Source organism: Ambystoma mexicanum, chromosome 4p (assembly GCF_040938575.1).
Source record: "Ambystoma mexicanum isolate Mex_15411 chromosome 4p, UKY_AmexF1_1, whole genome shotgun sequence".
Taxonomy (NCBI): domain Eukaryota; kingdom Metazoa; phylum Chordata; class Amphibia; order Caudata; family Ambystomatidae; genus Ambystoma; species Ambystoma mexicanum.
In genome coordinates, this window is record NC_090927.1 from 830,597,742 (window position 1) to 830,616,879 (window position 19,138).

The 19,138-nt window shown below is 43.0% G+C and overlaps 1 protein-coding gene across 3 annotated transcripts in view; it reads left to right on the top strand.

The window, feature by feature from the left end:
* FBXL4 (F-box and leucine rich repeat protein 4) overlaps positions 1-19,138 on the top strand; it is a 597,180-nt gene that overhangs the window by 111,056 nt on the left and 466,986 nt on the right. For 2 of the 3 annotated variants that reach the window (XM_069606409.1, XM_069606408.1), the window contains exon 2: positions 8,114-8,188. The exons of the other annotated variant lie outside the window; for it this stretch is intronic. The gene's annotated coding sequence lies outside the window, so the exon portion shown is untranslated. The remainder of the gene's footprint in view (positions 1-8,113; positions 8,189-19,138) is intronic. 3 annotated transcript variants of the gene reach the window in all.

Below are 19,138 nucleotides of genomic sequence, written 5' to 3' on the forward strand. Positions count from 1 at the left end.
ATAGTCCTATAACAAGGAGTAGGTTAGAAGGAAATGTGACGAATCTAGGCAATTTGTCCCTTCTCCCCAGGGGTCAGCCACCCCCTTTGAGGCTAGGGAGGTGAGCCGGCTAAGCAAGACCCTCCCCTGGGTTCAGAGAAAGCTGGACCTCAGTGGGAGTGACTCGCCTCTGTGGGACAAGGACTCCCATTTTTTTAAGGAACTCCCTCCAAAGAACACAATTTCTGCCTATACGGGAATAGAAGAAACTAATGTTACGACTACATGGACTGCAACCAAGACTGACAGCACTTTTCTATTGGCTCAAGATAATGCGTGAGACAAGTTGGACTCTGCTGTAGACGTACATTTACACGCCCCTTTGATGCACGCGATTGTGGATACAGAAACAAAGAATCCTGAATGGAGGGGAGAGAATCCTATGCAGAGGCGAGCCTCTATCATATTGACGTCCTGGAGGGGCGGAGCTGCGGTAGACCGTGGAGCCTGCAGTGGGGTGGAGGGAAGCGAGGAAGTGGAGACGTTGGAAGGCCAGCGCCGAGAGAGGTGGCACAGCCAAATGAGAAACAGAGATGGGAAACCATCTCACTTGGTGGCGTGACCACGGTGCAGCCATGGTGGGTCAGAAACAAGAGAAACAGCACGGAGAACAGGAGGGACTAGAGAAAAGAATCCTCTGTTCTGGATATAAGAACCAGAGAGTCTTTTGTGCTGGGCAGCATTCGACAAGCGAACATTTACAGGCCAAGAAGGCAGTGAAGGGAGGTGAGCAGCCACAGCCACGTGAGTACGCCACCCCACTGGACCGCACACCCAGAGATAAAGAAGGTGCCAGGGTTGCCCAGTGCAGAAGGAGGCGAGCGGAGCCCCACAAACAGAAAGACACACAGAAAGTGGGTTACAGGAGCCTGAGAAAACTGAGAGATGAATATGTAATAGAAATATTAAAACCAACACAATGCTTAAACACAGAAAGCCAAAGCGGTCTGGCAGGCCCAATAGATATGAGACATTACAGAAACCCCAAAGAGAAGGGAATCTGGAGGATTCAATCAAGGGCTTCACAATATAAAACCCCAAAGAGACATTTGGGAAATCTAAAAGAAGGGAACCTGGAGTAATCAAGAAAGTGAAACAAGACATAAAACCAAGGAAGAGAAAGTGGCTAAGGTGGTGGGAAAAGAATAAGGACATCAGTCCAAAATGCAAACGTCTTGATATGTTTAAAGAGAGATTTGCAACTTTTCCTGACGAGTTTAAAAGTCGAGCTTAAACCATTTTATTTTGAACTGTTGGCGAAAACTATCTCAAGAGTGAGATCCTCTTTACACGGGCCCAAGAAATTGAGTGAGAAGGCCATCACATGGGCTCATTTGATTTTATTTGAACCTAGTGGTAGGGCTAGATAGCAGATAAACCTGACTGCCTTTTTTTGTTGATGACCAACGAGTACCCTTCATTTACTTTATAGGTAGGGAAATCGCTCATAGCGATAGGGACAGCGAGGCATATTTCTTTTAGATTCATTACCATACATTTAACTTGTCGTTCCTGAGTCCATCTCCTCCTCCTGGTTCGCCACAGAAAGCTGGTGATGAAGATGGTTGGAGGAGGGGGCACATCAGGCCTTATGAGTACCAAGTGATTCCTGAGCCTAGAAAGGGTGACCTGGGAAGGGTGAAGGATTGAGCGCATGGCAGAGTGGCGAGGAGGTTCAGGTCAAACGCAACACTAGTGAAGAGAATTGAGGTCACAGGAGAAGACCATAGAAATGTGTGAAAGGAACACAACACACCCTAAGCCGGAAGAGTGGAGGTGTGACCATATGCCAGAGCGTCGAGAAGATACAAGAGTAAGATAATATAGAAGGTGCAGAAATGGTCATGACTCGTCAAAGAGGTAGACGAGGATGGGGTGTTGGGACTAGAGTCAGGACGTTAATGCAGAGAAGGGAAAGTGGCTACTTGACTGTGCCTGTTGAGACGCTGAAGTGGGCAGCCTTTTCAGGCCTCACAAAATCAAAAAGACCACTCTCTTATTACAGTAGTTTTTATGAAGGTTGAGCACCATTTACATGGTACTTGAACCTGCTGGTGAGTACAGTGAAATTCTGAGATGTTTGAAAATGTTATAAGGTGACAGCTATGATTCTGTATGTGTGTGAACTAGTCACATTTTAAGAACAGAACATTTCTGGATCTATGGAAATCGGTACTGTCTCTCCCTAAATCACTTTCAATAAGCCTGATTAGATTGGAACTAGGCCTGACATCGTGGTGGGCACAATACGTATAAAGATGTTTATCCTACTTAAACTAAAGCAGGTGGAAAAACCAGAGCTGAGAGCCTATTTGTATTAAAACATAATGAAATCTCCGGCTTCATGCCCATTCGTTTTTTTTTTTAACAACTTTATTTATTACGGTTACAGCGTTTAATTACATTTGTTATTGTGACTCCCTTTAAAGTTAATATGCATGCGGCTCGGTCAGTACGCCCTCACAGTGCTCTCTCTCTCTCCCGCCGCCCCTTTAGTCTGTGATGCTCTGATGGTTTGGAGACCCGTCAGGGCTTTGGGGGCCCAGAAAGTTCGATACCAGGCGGTGTTGAAATGTTAACACCGGGAATCGGGAATGATAGTCCAGTACTGAGGCCCAGCAGTCGGTGAAGCGGTGGAGAAACCCCTCCTTAGCCGCTGTGACCTGCTCCACCACCAAGATCTCCCAAACCTTTATCTACCAGTTGGCCAAAAGAGGACCCTCCTGCGCTTTCCACTTCCGTGCCACTGTGATCTTGGCTGCTAGTAGTAGGTGTGTAAGCAGTTTGGCCGATCGCCCTGTTTTGGGATAGCAGTCTGGACTCGCCACCCTGAGAAGGATCACCTCTGGGTCCATCGGTAGTTTGCGCTGGGTGATGTCCTCAACGATCCCCAGGACCTCCCTCCAGAAGGACTGCACTGACGGGCATCCCCACCACATGATGAAAAAGGATCTCCGCTCGCCGCAGCGTCTCCAGCAGCTCGGGTCTATATCAGCGTTGCAATGTTCAGGCAAACTGGGGAGTAGTACCAGCGGTGAAGGAGCTTTAGGGCGCATTCCTTGTCTTCATGCCCATTCTTAGTGCAATTTCATAAGAGATGCTTACGTTTTCAACGGCTAACTAAGTGTGACGGGACTGAGTCTGACTATATGAGGAAGAAAAAGATAAGATACTGGGACATTTAAGGAAGGCATGGTATCAAAAGTAAGACGGACACAAGTGACCACAGATCAAGGGTCTTTATTGAACTTCAAAAAAGGGTTTGATAAACGCCTTTCTAATCCTAAATCTAAATATGGAAGAAAGCTACAGTCATCAAATAACGCAGTCCTAGTGGTGACTTCTCAAAACAAAAGGGCCTATACTAAAAAATCTATTACCTCTAAATACAAATAGTGTGGGAAACAATGTTATGTAAAAGAAAGAAGTGTTCAAGAAATGATATGTCAGGATGTTCAGCCGTTGGCATCCCTTCCCCACATTTTCAGCATGGGACAAGGCGGCACACTTGTGCTTAGCACAGTCACTGGCTCCTCTAGCAGGAGGGTGCAGTTCAAACATTAGCATCCGGGCCTTCCATGCCCAAGTCTCTTTGCCTTTCAAAGTCTCTTCTTTCAGAGGGCCTGATGCGACAAACAAACAATACGTTATTTTCCTCTTAGAATTTCACACATACTCAATTTCTCAGGTGATTCACTATTTGCCATGGACCCCCCCCCCCCCTCAGCTGGGCTCAGATCTCCTTTAACACAATGCTCGTAGGATTTCCATTTATTCAATTTCTCGGGTGATTCAAGTTTCACCCCGGATCCCTGTCAGCTGGGCTCAGATCCATTTCAACACAAAGTTCAATCAGTTTCCCACCGCCAGGCTGGGACCAATGTCAATTCCCTTTAACACAAACTTGCTTTAAACTAAAGCTTTCAATTGAACTCACTCATTCGGGCTTGGATCAACTTTTATCTACTTTATCATCAACTTTCTTGGCAGTATCAAAATCAAAGACTTTCGATCGTGCAGGATTACTCTGATTCACAATCCTTTGCCACTCTTTCGCTTTTGTCACCTCTTAGTTGGATACCTTACAGAGACCTTCAATGAGCATGCACGTGGCACCGGACCACTATGTCAAAGGTATCGTATTTTGGTTTCAAAGTTCATTCACTCATCTGTTGTTCAATTTTACTCGTGTTGGTTATCACATGCGTTTCATACACTGTTCGTTTCAGCGCTCATCATACAATATTGCTGCTTGCAACCTTGGCTTCAACACAGACTGGTCTGGTATCGGTCTCCCCAACTCACAAGCTGCGTTGATTTCACTGGTGCTGCTTTGTTGTAGAAGCCAAGGACAGTACCACGGCATCAACCGAATTTCCCCGCCTTCATAATTGAAGTGGGAGGGCCCCGGGTTCCTCCGACACACAATGCAGGATTCTTCAGCTGGTTTCCTGGTCTTACGCTTTCTTTTCTCGAGGTTTCGTGAAAGTAACGGTTCCTTTTCGAAAAGGTGAAGAGCACTTCCCCCTCCTTGCAATCTTCTTCTGTTTCGCCGTCCTTCTCCTCGTGTTAAATTGCCATCTTGGAACTGCTGCTTCCTTGTGTGTCTTGCCTCGCTCAAAGTGTTCTCTTGTGCTCCGCTTTTTATCCATTTGGGGAAGTGTAATGGGAGTCAGGTGTGCATGATGGCCAGTAATGCCCTGACCCTGCCTGACCATTGTATTGGGACATGTCCGGTATGCAGCTCCTGTGTTAGTCCGTTTTCTCTCATAGCGAACTGTCCGTGAGAAAGTGTTTTTGTTGTCAAAGGGGCCGGGGGGTGAATTTCCAAGTATCCTACATGGTAGGATGGGTTAAAGTTGTTACAGGGAAGGGGGGAGTAGCATGTCTTGCCATTCAGTGTCCCACTCTCCGAAGACCCCTCACCCAGGTGATCCTCCCGCACTGGTCCACCCCCAGGAACTGGATCCAAAAGCGATGGCCGTGTCCTGGCCACCTGGATGACAGATCCCCGGGCACTAATTGGTGAGACACCTTCAGGTTTCTCACAGACAAAAGGTCGGACTTTGGAGATCTGGACAGGTTGAAATGGTATAAAGAGAAAAAACAGTACTATTTGCCTTTACATAGCTTAAGATCATATTTGGTTAAATTTCCATCTCAGAAACACAGAGAATGGTATTGGAAATTTCTTTTAAACTGTCTCCCTACCTTAGAGGTCATTGGTCCTAAAGTAAACCTGTCTAAGGACAGAGACATTGACGTATTTGTGGCGTGTTCCCACTCGAGACCCTTTTCCATTTAGTTATGGAATGCCCCGTATTTATGAAGGAGGGGATAATGTACCTGGGTCCTTTTGTGCATTCCATATCCCATTTGTTGACTAATTGTTTATCGGGCAGACTGATGTGAACGCTGAATCAGGCAATAATTTTAGCGCAGACCAAATTATTGATGAAGATTTTTGCTGAATTGAAGGGTGTAATGATGCAAGGAGAATTGGATTGGCAGGAGATCTGGGAAAATTAGTGAGGGGATGACAAAAGGGGGGATAGTGAACTATTTCAGTTAATATGGGAAGGCAGGACCTCTTGTCCCATTTTTCCTTTTTTTTTCTTCTTATGCTCTGTTTTATTAGGAATGTGTATGGTCTTTTTTAATTAGCTTTGTTTTATGTATTATTAAGAATAGCGTAAAAGCTTTCAATGTAAACTGAAAACACTTTTTGGTTTTAATAAAAACAATGTTATTTGAAATGTACTACAAACCTGTTTGCAAAACATTTCAAATGAAGGTTTCGCTGTGTGTGGCAGACCTCTGAGTAGAAGCACTACGCCAAACAAGAAGTGGATTTATGGTGACAAATGCTTTTTACAGAAAGCACTGGTAAAATGTGTGTCACCTGTTGCCATGGGTCGAGTAGATAAACTAAGTTACTCGTCCTGCAAGTCTAGCAGGATTTTAAAGAATTAGCTCTGAGGCTCATTTCAATGTGACCTAGCCCAAACTCTCACCTACAGCCCACATCTAACATGCAAGCGCACGCAGGGCCTTGAGACCCAGACGTAGGGTTCTCTTTGGAGACTAGGACGAGAAGCAGTGGTCCTGAATTGACAGAAGGAGAGTCCCAGAGACTTCTGTTGGACCCCAAAGGCTTGTATTGAATCCCAGAGGGATGTTTTGGGACTAGTATTGAAACCCAGAGACCAATATTCAGAATTGCATTTCAAACCAGAGAAATGTATTTCTGCACAGAGAATTGCATTTCAAACCAGAGACTTTTGTCAGAAACCAGATGACTTTGCTGAAATCCAGAGACTTGAGACTTTGATTTGAATTCAGAGACTGTGTGTCTGAACCCAGAGAACTTTGATTGAAACAGAGATCATATCATTAAATCCAAGGGGAACCCATACTGTGCATTGTTGAGAAATACACTCAAAAACAGTTCCACCATCCAGACAAGAGGAAATAAACCACTGAAACCTGTTATCAGGGTGTAAACTTTGCACTCGGCACTAGCCGTTGGCTAGTGATATTAGACTCTTGGTGAGTAGGAAATTGTGTGCTGTGTTTAGGTATAGAATGGTGGTGGTGGGTAACTTTTATATGGTGGGCTAATAGCTTGCAACTTGAATTTTGCCTCCTGACTATATGACATGTCATGTCATGTATAACGTTCCTTACAGAATACATATATGGTTTGAATATTGTAAGGGTGTAGAAGTAAGGCTCTGACACAGAGTAGTCATTGTTGTTGGCATCAACTGTTATTCCAATGATAAAATGAAAAGAAAACCCTATCTTGCCCTTACTCTAAGAGGGGATTCCCTGCCTCAAACAAAATTACTCGTGTCACAGTCAGGATGTCAAACCAAGAGTTCACATTCCTACGTGAGAATATTAGCTCTGTCCCTCACACTCTGTTAAACTAAACAAAAAGAAGCATGTCTTATCCTGGACAGAACAAGGCAGTTTCTAGTTTTAGAATGTTCTTAAAGTTCAAACGCAAATGTTGGGGGGGGGAATCTCTCCCTTCCCCAGCCTTCCTCAGGCTTCGCGTACAGTTCATCAAATGCTGGGAGGGGGGGGGCAGTCTCCCTTCCACAGCCTTCCTTAGGCTTGTAACACAGTTCAACAATTGGTGGGGTAATGTTTCCTTTTCCCCAACCATCCTTTCTCAGGCTTTTTCAAATGGTGGTGTTTGCCTGACCCTGGTTGGCAGACTTAGTTCCCTTCTATCAGGCACTGCGAGTAAGAAGAGGAGTCTAGATGCTTCTCCAGACTCCAGGTTGGTTCCTGACCCTGGTTTGCAGAACCGGTTCCCTTCTACCAGGTACTACGATGAAGAAGAGGAGTTTAAGTGCTTTCCTAAACCAGGGGTCGAAATTAAGATTGGATAAGCAGGAGCTGAAAGTAGCTCTTGGGCATCCCGCATTAACCAGTGACCAGGAGCTACCACTGAGGAGCGTGGAGTTAGTACATAGCTTTCCACAAATATCACTAGTGCATAAGATTCAAACATATAATATTGCCCTGTATTTATTACCCCTTATGCCTTAAATGTTGCATAGCTTGTCCCAAACGCACAGAATTCTATTCACATAGGTGGGTGTGTGTGTTTGGCATCAGTTGTCCTGGGGAGCCAAAGGTAGCTCCTGGTAGCTTTTGATGTCAAGCTAACAAGGCTCTTCTAGGCTACCAGCAGGAGCTAAGTAGCTCCCAGCTCCCCTCAATTTCAAACCGTGTAAACCATGGCGGGTCCCTGACCCTGGTTGGCAGACCTGGTTCTCCTTTTTCTCAGGTCTCTTAGGCTCCAACACAGACTTGGTTTACTCGCTGCCAAGCCCTGTGTTCATATGCATCACTCTCAAAGTTCTCTTCACAGTTTCTTGATCTCAAAAACAGACTTGGTTTACTCTCCTGTCAAGTACTGTCTGCATATGTATGGTTCTCACAGATGTGTTCACGTTCTCAAATCTCAAATATAGACTTGGTTTACTCTCCTGCCAAGTACTGTTTTCATGTATCTTATTCTCACGGTTCTCTTGCCTTCTCTCCGCTTAAATTACAGCCCTGGGTCGTCTTCCCTCCAAGCACTGCCATGACGAAGATTAGGTATCCCTGTTACGTGATATGTCCTTTACAGGTAAGGATCCCAGACCCTACTCTCTTTATTATATTGCTTTGCTTGTGCTTCTCTTAATGTCCCATATGGGTTATCTTCCCCACCTTTTGTGTGCTGTTGACTGTAGGGTTCTTCATACCCTCTGGTGAGCCCCAACCATAAACTTGGGCACCAAAACACCCTAAGGGTCTTGGCTGCAACCCTCCAGTCGGTAGCAGGCTTCCCCGTTCCTTTGTTTGGCTTTCTGGCTCTCTGCCCGGCTTGCTGCAGCGGCTCCTGTCCGGGTTCGGCGTGAAACTCGTAGTTGGACCGCATGGTCCTGCAGTGTCGTGCTGCTTGTGCTCTCTCCAACCTGCCTTTTTGCTCTCTGGCCGTGTCCCCGGGAGACTGTGCTTCTTGCTGTTCCGTGTCCTGGTCTTCCCCTGCTGTTCTCCTCAGTGAGCGTTTTTGGGATGTGGCACAGGCAGCAGACGCAGACATGAAGAGGTGAACTGTGCGGGACATAGCAGATGCTTACCAGCCTTTGCTTGGAAGCCCTCCTACTCAGAGAGAGGTGAGACTGGGAGAGGTGCCGCAGACGCTGCAGAGGAACCGCTGGGAGTGCAACAGCAACAGTAAAGCTGGTGTAAGCGAGATCTGGTGAAAGCCCTTCATTTTCACTGACGCACGAACGCAGAGCAGACACTGGAACCAAATGAGTGTCAGCGAAGTCGGGGAAGCTCCCCCAGAGTTGCTACTTCACTGCAGCAGCGTTCCAGGGCCCTAGTTCACCATACAACACTGTTCAGTGTGCCCAAAAGTACTGGGGGCCTCGGGGCATGTGTATAGTCATATGGACAAATAAATGAATCTTTTGAATACCGAGCAAGTAAATTGAAGGACTTTAACAAATTCTCATGTGAAAGAGAGTCATATGGGGAAAGCTGCAGTAAATGTTACCCGCAGCAGATGAACTTTAAGGAGGAAGTTGAAAGGCAAAGGTTATACAAGTCCTTATGTGAGAGGTCAATTTGGGGTAAACTGGAACAAGCATTGCCACAACCTAAAGCACATTAATGTAAACATTAATGAGGAAGTAAAAGGGCAGAAGTTGTACAAGTCTCCTTCATATGAGAGGTCAGTTTGAAGAAAGTTGGAATAAGCATTGCCACAAGCTACCAAGGTGTAAGCAGTGTGAGGAAAAACTGTTATACCAAGAAGGAAAGTGAACATTTGTCCTGGTGAAAGGAACCATCAGGCAGACTAACTTTTGGGAAAAGATGCCTGGCAGGAGAGCATACCAGGGGATCTACAGGTCCCAGAGGGGGAATTTCTGGAAGGCGAGTGTACCAGGAGTTTCAGAACTTTATTAAAGAAGAAAAGACACTTTTTGCCATCCTGAAGAAAGACTTGTTCAGCAAGACACATTCCATCTTTAAGAAAGAGACATTTCATCAACTCTGTTTCTAGAATCAGAAAAACCACATAGCACAGGGGTTGAAATTAAGATTGCAAACACAGAAGCTAAAAGCAGATTCTGGGTGTCCAGTACTAATCGGTGAACAGAAGCTACCAATGTGGAACAAGGAGATAGTGAATAGCATTCCACAAATCTAACTTCTGCATAAGATGTAAACATGACATTTTGACTGTTATTTATGACCCATTATGCTTTAACTGTTGTATAAACGTGTACTAATGTGCATTTGTAAATAGTCTCAAATGCAGAGTTAAGTTCAGATATATGTATTTGTTTGGCATCAGTTAGCCTGGGGAGCCAAAAGTAGCTCCTGGTAGCTGTGGAATCAAGTTAACCAGGCTCTTGCAGGCTACATGCAGGAGCTAAATAGCTCCCAGCTCCCCTTAACTTCGAACCCTGTAGTAGGAAGTTAATTACATTTGTGGAAAACCTTCTCCCACACATTAATATGCATGAACACTTCACAAAGATGCCTCATGTTCATCATGCGCCGGTAAAATATCTCAGCGGATTGAGGGCTTGCTGCTGCAATCTGAGTGATCTGCAGGTTGCATGTTCGAATCCCGGCAAGGCCAACTAGGCCTTTCATCCTTCTGATGTCAATAAATAAGTATCATCTGCGGTTGTGTGATATTTGTTTGTAAATAAGTTCTATGTACAGCGCCTTTGCGAAGGCCCTATATGAATAACACACAATTGCCGTTATCATAAAAGCATACAACACAGGAACTCTGAAAAATACTTTGTTGCAATGCAAGCAAGCATTCACTAAAAAGCATAATTCGTTTTTTAAAAGGATACTACCCAATTGTATTAGGTTTTGAAATCTTATTACTGCCACAATCCTAAAATGCTATGAAAATAAATATGCATACATTATGAAATGCATCATTTCCATGAGCATCTTCAACACAAAACACAATCAGAAGTTGAACAGAATGAAACCATTCACTGTGAGCTGTTTCTGACAGGCTAGGTGCACCGCAGCTCAGAGAAAAAGTCCTGAACTGCTCTTTCATGGCTTGCAATTTCATCCATGCAGATAAGAATCAAAAGATATGTTCTATTTTCTATCAAATCACTTGCCCTTTGCATTGAACTCTGCTCTCAACTGGTCCATAAATGGTACGCATAGAAAGATAAAAGGTGTCATATTTACAAGATTTTAATGTGTAAAAAGGCCCAGTACGATGCTTCTCTGGAGGCCTCTATTTAGCATTTATTGTTATGCCGTTTTGCAAGCATGTGTTATTGCAACCATTTCAGATACTTGAGCTGATGTTACACTGGACAATTTCTGACTTATTACATCTCCCAGTGTACATACTGCATAACTGCAGCCAGCTGACATTCCTTGTCCTTATAACAAGAACCGCCCACAACATATAGCAGATCAGTATTATCTATTGGTGTATTTGACATGTCCCTTCTCGGTACTGCTCCAGATTACATTTTGAGGTGGGAGAATTTTTAAACTTTTGATAGTAAATCTGATTTCAAGGTAGTACAAATTAGCTTTTAGGAGAAAGACATCCGTGCAAAAAGTTAAAATCGTATGGAAATCATTATCGTGCGGCAGCAGTGCACATCATGATAGAAAAACATGTATCCTATATATATATATATATATATATATATATATATATGTGTGTATATATATATATATATGTGTGTATATATATATATGTGTGTATATATATATATATGTGTGTGTATATATATATATATATATATATACATACATACATACATGGACGCTACCGCGTCCATGTAGTTATGGTTAAGTTGGTGTTTCCATAGGAAGAGCACTTTTTGGGTGGCTTATAACTTCGCTCCCTCTGGACGAATCCTCACCAAACTTTGCAAAAAAAGTATATGGCCCACTCTGAATTTTTTTGCAAAGTTTGGAGAGGTTTGGTCCAGGGGGGGCAAAGTTATAGGGGGGGTCCCAAAACTTTTGTTTTTTCCTATAGACATAATGGGAAAAAACTTTGCGCATTGCTACAGCCCGAACCGCTGGACGGATTTACACCAAATTTGCGGCAGGAGCAGCGGCTCGGTCCAGAAAGCGTGCAAATTTGGTGTAAATCCGTCCAGTAGTTTTTTTTAAAAATGACCAAAATGTAAGGCAAAAAAATTAGTGATTTCTGTGTTCGCTTTGCGGACGGACTTCCCTGTTCGCTCCGCGGACAGCACCCCGATTGGCCCATGGGCTTGCGTCATGTCCGTGGACATGCGACGTGTTTGCTGATTGGGCAGCGTGGGGCGTGATGCGCGTCAGATTTTCTGTCGCGCCCGCCATCTTGTATTCGCCGTCGACCGCGTACAGCGCGGTGAAACTTGGATTAAAAATTGTATTAAGTGGAGTGTGTTGGTGTGTAAGAGTGTTTGGGGAGGGTGGGGGGAGTATGAGATAGGTTCAATGTTTTGTTTTTTTATGTGCTATACGCTTTCGTTGTGTTCGATTTGTCCGTGGAGAACATGGCTGTTCTGACATTTTGTAAATTAACTAAATGGTGGGGTGTTCAGAGGACGGCGTATGTGTCCTTTTTGTTCACAAGGAAGGTAAAATTGAGCTAAAAACACTTGCGGTGTATTTAAATGTTCGTAAATACACAAACTGGGAGTGTCCTGAGGACGCTGTCCGTATTGTAATCTGTCAAGTTGAATGTGTTCTAAGAACACTTGCGGAGTCCAGAAATGGTTGCAATTAACAAAATGGGGGTGTTCTGAGAACGTTGTTTTTATAGTTCGTTGTCAGGTTGAAAGTGTTCTACGAACCCTCCTTTTGTCTGCTGATAGTTCAATTTCCTATGGGCCTCACCCGACATTTTGTCCACTAAAGAAACGATAAATCAGGCTGGTGTGCGCCGACATTATGTGATAATCCTATGACTGGCGCTATTGACCTGGCTGACTTGCTTTTGCGACACTAAATCATATCTCCCGCCCCTAAGCCTGACATTATGAAAGCATTCATATTCCCCGCCTCTCTCCGTGACGTTACAGGGTGCGTCATCAAACGCGCCCAGTCGTCTCCAGTCCTACGCGACTTTACACAGAACCCGGAAGACAACACACATTATGTCACAACACAGCGCGCCACAATTCGGAATATGAAACTGTGATTTAAAAGCAAACATCAAGATTGTAAATTTTGTAAAGTACATTTATTTGACATCAAATGTTTAGAGAATATTCAGCTATTTGCATTTGCCTTTGTTGTCGATCCGCAAAAGTTCATGTTGAGCCACGCGATGTTCCTTTGCGGTACAGAGGGTGTTAGATCAGCTTGGAACACAGTGCGCCACAATTCGGAATATGAAACTGTGGTTTAAAAGTAAACAGCAGGATTGTACATTTGGTAAAGTACATTTATTTCACATGAAATGTTTAGTGAATATTCGGCGATTTGCAATTGTCTCTGCTGTCGATCAGCAAAAGTTTATTTTGAGCCACGCGCTGTTCCTTTGCGGTAGATAGGCTGTTGGTTTATGATAAAAGCAGTAAATGGTCGCAGTGATAATCAGAAGGTTGCTCCAACAACGAGGGATTAGACCACCATAATGGTTGGTATGTTGCTTCTAGCCGCTAGTACTGCGTAAGGGCATATTGGTCCTTGGCGATTGTCCCATAAAATGGTGAGGGTCATGAAGTTGCTTACATGGAGCTGCACCTGGCAGTTGAAAAATCCATCCGCTGGAGTCTGAAAATCGTGACATTGGCAAAATGGGGCAACATACCTGTTTTTAAAAAACATAAATTAGTCTCACCAGCCGATCTTTATTAAAAATATTCATTTTATTTATTAGGGCGTGAAACTATTTGCTAGCGAAGATAGTGCAACGGAGTATGTTAATAATAAAATAATATTTTCGCATTTATATAGCGCTAAGAACCATCGGGTATCTCAGCGCTTCTTATTATTACCCACGGTGTGTGGTGCTCATTTATCGACCACGGAAGGATGAAAGGCTGAGTTTGGCCGTGCCGGGATTAGAACCTGCGTTAGCAAGCTGTGCACGGATGTCAAAGCGAGCGCTCTACTCGCTGTGCCACTTGACCGGCTACAGTGAAGTGGCACAGCGAGTAGAGCGCTTGACCGGCTACAGACCGGTTAAATTATTTCTATTAACCCACCCTGTGTCGTCTGCCTTTTTCAGAGCCCTCTAAACGACAGGGGATCAATTTGGCGGTGATAGTGCGCGGTAGAAAACAATATGCCACATTGAACGAACAAGTACAACTTGAGTGGGCTTTAATACCACGCTATTGTTATTATATTCCGGTATAAAATAATCTAAAGGGTTACTTACATTATAATTGCATTTTCCATTGTCCAAGTGTAGTGCAGTCCCAAAATACAACTCTGCGTTTGCCAACGATCTTTCTCAAAGTGATATAATATACAAAAGTGGTTTATTTTCAGAAATTTCATCTTTATCGTGTCTTACGTTTTTGCTACACTTATTCAAAAGAAGTCTTTCAGCACAATCTCTGTCTGTCAAGGTAAAAAAAAGATAGAACCTTATACTGGGAGTCGTGGGCCTCTCTGGGCCGCAAGAAAAAATGGAAGCAGCTGACCTTCACTGTGAACGAGCATAAATGCTTACTTTGCAACATTCTGTGTAAAGCCATCTGTGAGAACTTGCCGTTTACACTACATCTTTGTATATTGTTTGCGTGCTAATAAAAAAAGTTTAAGGGAAGTTATGCTTCCAAGTAAAGCCGAAAAACCCCTGAAATTCGCCAGTTATGGTAAGCTAAGCAACCATAACTCACGCCACCACAATGCACGGCTAAGACTAACACCCAGGACATCAAAGATGACATCGCAAATGTCACTGATGACATCACTGATGACATCACATGTGCATTTACTTTTCATGAAATTTGTGTACTAGGGATTTTTATTATAATGTTGCGAAAAAAGTGTCAAGGATCATTGCAATAAATATACCGTAATTAGTGCTTTGAATGATGCATTGATATAAATAGCATTGTATTATGGGGTTCTACCTAGTATACTGAGCTACTAATGGAGAAACATAGCATTGTGTGCAGCGTACAAGATGAAAGTATAATATTTGTAATGTTAATATGTTGAATAATGAAATGATAATTGTACTGAAATGTTCGAAAATAAACAAAATGGGGGTGTTCTGAGGACGTTCTTCGTATTGTGTGACTGCTTAGCTGTATGCAATGAGGGAATGGCACAGAGAGTAAAGTGGAAATGGTAGAAGGGGTGTCGAAGAGTTACGCTGTCCGCGGACAGCCGCGGTGTCCGTGGACAGGGCGTGCTACATCCGGGGTTTTCCAGCAAATCCAACATGGAAAGAAGACTGTATGGATTAGCCAATCCGATATCGAGGTTGTGGATTTGTGTTGAAAGAGACTGTGTGTGGTGAAGATGGCAGAAGTAGAGAAAGTCAGGGTGTTGGTGCTTGGAGGTATGTTTGTGCATGGTTTACAACAGTACGCTCGATGCAGGTATGTTGAAAAGAACTTTGATGTGAAAGGAGTGGAGGTGGTGTGGAGCACTGTGCCTGATTGCAATGTACAGGGAATTGTACAAGTTTGTGAGGATATGGCCACGATGAACAGTCCGCATGTGGTAGTTTTGCACTATGGTGCTTTCCATTTGGGCAACGTCAGTGCCCCTACTTTGTTGGCTGATTTGGAACGCTTGGTTCAAGCCGTAATGAAGATCCTTCCAAATGCGAAAGTAATTTTTTCTGGATTACTACCTAGGGCAATATGGGACAATAGTTCAGTTTTTTGTCCTCAGCAAAACATTGCTAGGTGTGTCATCAACCGAGGCATGTGTGCCTTCATGCTTAGAGCTGGTATGTTCTTCTGTAATAATGAGAATATTGATGCCAGTAATACTGTTAATTTTAAAGAAGATGGCATCTCTTTATCTTTTATGGGAAATGCCTTTCTATTTTGGAATGTAAGGGTTGCTTTGGAGAAGGTTATGTGAAGAATTTAGGAGTAAAGTAAGAAAAAAAACAAGAAAAAAATACAAAATAACAGGTGTCTGTCTAGCATCTATAAAAAAAAAAAACAGTTGACCGTTTTTGGTTAGCATTATAAGAATCCCTTGTACAGAGTTTTCATGAAAAGTAAATGCACATGTGATGTCTTCAGTGATGTCATCAATGACATTTGTGATGTCATCTTTGATCTCCTGGGTGTTAGTGTTAGCAGTGCACGGTGGTGCGAGTTATGGTTGCTTATCTTACCATAACTGACGAATTTCAGGGGTTTTTCAGTTTTACTTTGAACCATAACGTCCCTTTAACAAAATTTTTTTTACTGAATTTCATAGGTTTTTCGTAGTGCAAAACCATAACGTCCCTTTTAACAAAGTTTTTTCACTGAATATATATATATATATATATAAAATCAAAGTCATGGGTTTGTATGTGGCGTTGATCTTGTGGGCATAACTCCTCATGAACGGTGGGGGTCTGGCGTCATGAATTTTGCATGCGATATTCTTTGGTTCATTGCCAAATGAATGCAACTATTTCTAGCTCGATAGGGCATCCCGAGATAATTAACTTAAAAAAATATTTCTACATTATGTTTTGTGGTGTTCCGTGTGCCAGCAACAGGTCATTTGTAGAAAGTGCTAATCATCGCGCTGTCTGTGCTGAACTGGCCTTGTGTTTTTTTTGTTTTCCAATTTTATTCAGAAGAGAGTGAGTGTGTCTTTCTTTTCATTGATTTCTTTTGCAATAAATTCAAAACATGTTAATTTCACTCATTAAATGAACACCAAATGCTCATTTATCTCCCATTTAAATTCTCACATGAATATCATATTTGTATGCTTACTCTGATTATTTGCAGTGTGTGTTTAGCAGAGACAGTGGCCACCACTGCTAACAACCTTTGTGGCAAACAACAATATTTGTTCATCTTTTTCGGTGGAATATGAAAAAACATCTGAGAATAGACATCCCGGGCAAAGCTGGGTATTTAGGCTAGTTAACAGATAAACTACAGTGTGCAGTAGAGCAAACACCCGCTCACCAATGATGAGCACTAACACTGTGAGCTTCCCCTGCATGCACAGAATAGGTACAACAGCAGCATAAACCGTTAAATGTTTCACCCCCACAGGTCAACTTGAATAGAAGCCATTCAGGCTTCCAACACAAAAAGAAATGATGAATCAGGGCAACAGCAATACAAGCATTCATCATGTCGAACAGGTGAAGTGGATTAGTGCAAGATAAAGTAAGGGTAGAAGATAACCAAACAAATAAGGAATGGCTCTCTGCAGTAGATGCTCCCCTCACATAGAACAGGTGCAACATTGGAGGGGACTGTGCACTCCTGAAGCCTTATATAGAAAAGGCATGCCATGGACCTCCGTTTATCATTCTTTCCTCGCATGGACCAGGAATGTTGTGGGTCTAACAGTACAAGATTACCTTAGATAAGTAATCGGTCACAACAGTAGAAGCTCCACTCGCATAGAGAAGGGACTGCATGGGACAAAACAGTGCAAGCAAAAACTAGACTCATACAGGATAGAAACAGAATAGCCCTCAGCAGTCCAGATTCCCATCACAAAGAACTTGCCCAGCAGGGACTAAGGAATCCAAGCTCCCATACCCTATAGAACAGGAATAGCCTAACAGCAGGGGGGCGCCACCCACATAGAACATGAACAGTTAATTGCCTCTGCAGTGCAAGCATCTGATAGATAAATCTAATGTATCCTTGATAGCGACTAGTTCAAATACGAAGGCTAACTCTGCTTCAGGAATCAGAAAAACTCCACATAGTAGAAATCTAGTAAAATGGAATTAGAAGAAATTCAACTTTAGAACAAATGATGTGTGTACCAATTCCCAGCCACTCTACAGCTGGTTCACTTCCAAAAGCATGTTGCTGAAGGAGATGTTAATATAACTGAAGGCTAAGTTACTCAATCTGCTTTTCATTTTTCATATACAGGGACAGGTTTTGCTGAGATTCGATTTCATTTTCAAATGCAACTATTTGTTGATTTGTAAGAGCACTTGCACTGGCTTGCGAGACATGGTTTTGAATGTTGTAAGCCTATTCTTGAAGGATTGAAAGAGGCTGTGACCCCTGTGATTGGTGTAATGACACTCTTCCTTGAGCATTAGCTTTGCTGCCGCTGACCATTTATAGTTTATTTACCATATTGACTCTATGTTCAGGTTTAATTGACATTTAAACTAGACATTCCATACTCATCCGTACCCCAGATTCGGTTTTGAGGTGGGAGTGTTTTACGCACTGTTTTAATAGAGTGTAAATTAAGTTGTAAGAGTAAAAATAATGTGCCTCAACAAGAATGTAAAGTAAGGGACATGCAACCAGAACATTACTAAACTTGAAATTGAATAGGACACGTAACCAAAACAGTTGTGTAGCAAAGATGTCTGCTTCAAACAAGTTATTATATTTTTGAAAAACCTTCTCCCATACATTGTGTATGAACACACCACATAAGTGCATCTTGATGATAAATGCACAAAACACATGAACTTCCAAAAATACTTTAGTGCAATGCAAGCATGTATTCACTGAAAGGATATTTCTTAATTGTAATTAAGTTTTCCATCATATTACAGCTGTTATCCTAAAATGCTAGGAAAATATATATGCATGCATTATGCTCCTCCCTAGGAGCATTTACAGACACAAAACATAGAAGATGAAGAGCAAGAAACCATTTCTCATCGCTCTGCGTGCTGTTTCTGATTGAAGCTCCATCATTGCCTGCAATTTCATCCATGCAGATAAGAATCAAAAGATGTGCTCTGGTTTCTGTCAAGTCACCCGGCGCTTTGCACTGATTTCTGATCCCACCTGAAAGCTCTTCATTTTAATTTTAAATTTGTTTATTGGCATTTATAAGCCAGCAATGTTCCAATAATTACATTACAATATGCATTACTATCTACCAAGCGCATCATACCATTGTAATCAAACAACCAAACAAATATATTAACAGAACAACATGTCCACGCACGTCAACTAGGCCTTATCAGCACCATCTTGCTTAGGTCACATTAAGAAAATCAATAACACCTGTCCATTTCGGTGGGCCTAACACAAGAAAAGAAAGTTGCACACGATCTAACACCAGAGCCGGTGCAGGGGTAAAGTTCACATCTTGAGCTTCTAGTCTCATGATACCTTGGGTAGTAACTGGGCATTCACGGTGGCATATCATCGGAGGGGTGAAACATATCCCAGACCAATTGTTTCCATGAGTCATAAGTACCGCCTGTAGTCGCCTCTGGGCACTGCATTGACCTGGACCACACTGTTGTCTCCATCTCGGCCCATGACTCAAAATCCTAGCCAGTGTGCATATTGTGGCCCCCTAGCCAACTTCCAAGCTATGGCAATGCATCGTTTAACCAGAACTCACGTCCATGAACTTAAAGATGTGTTTATGCTTACTGCTCCTCAGGTATGCGTTCAGCAGACACTCCACTGGTTTCCAGGAGTAC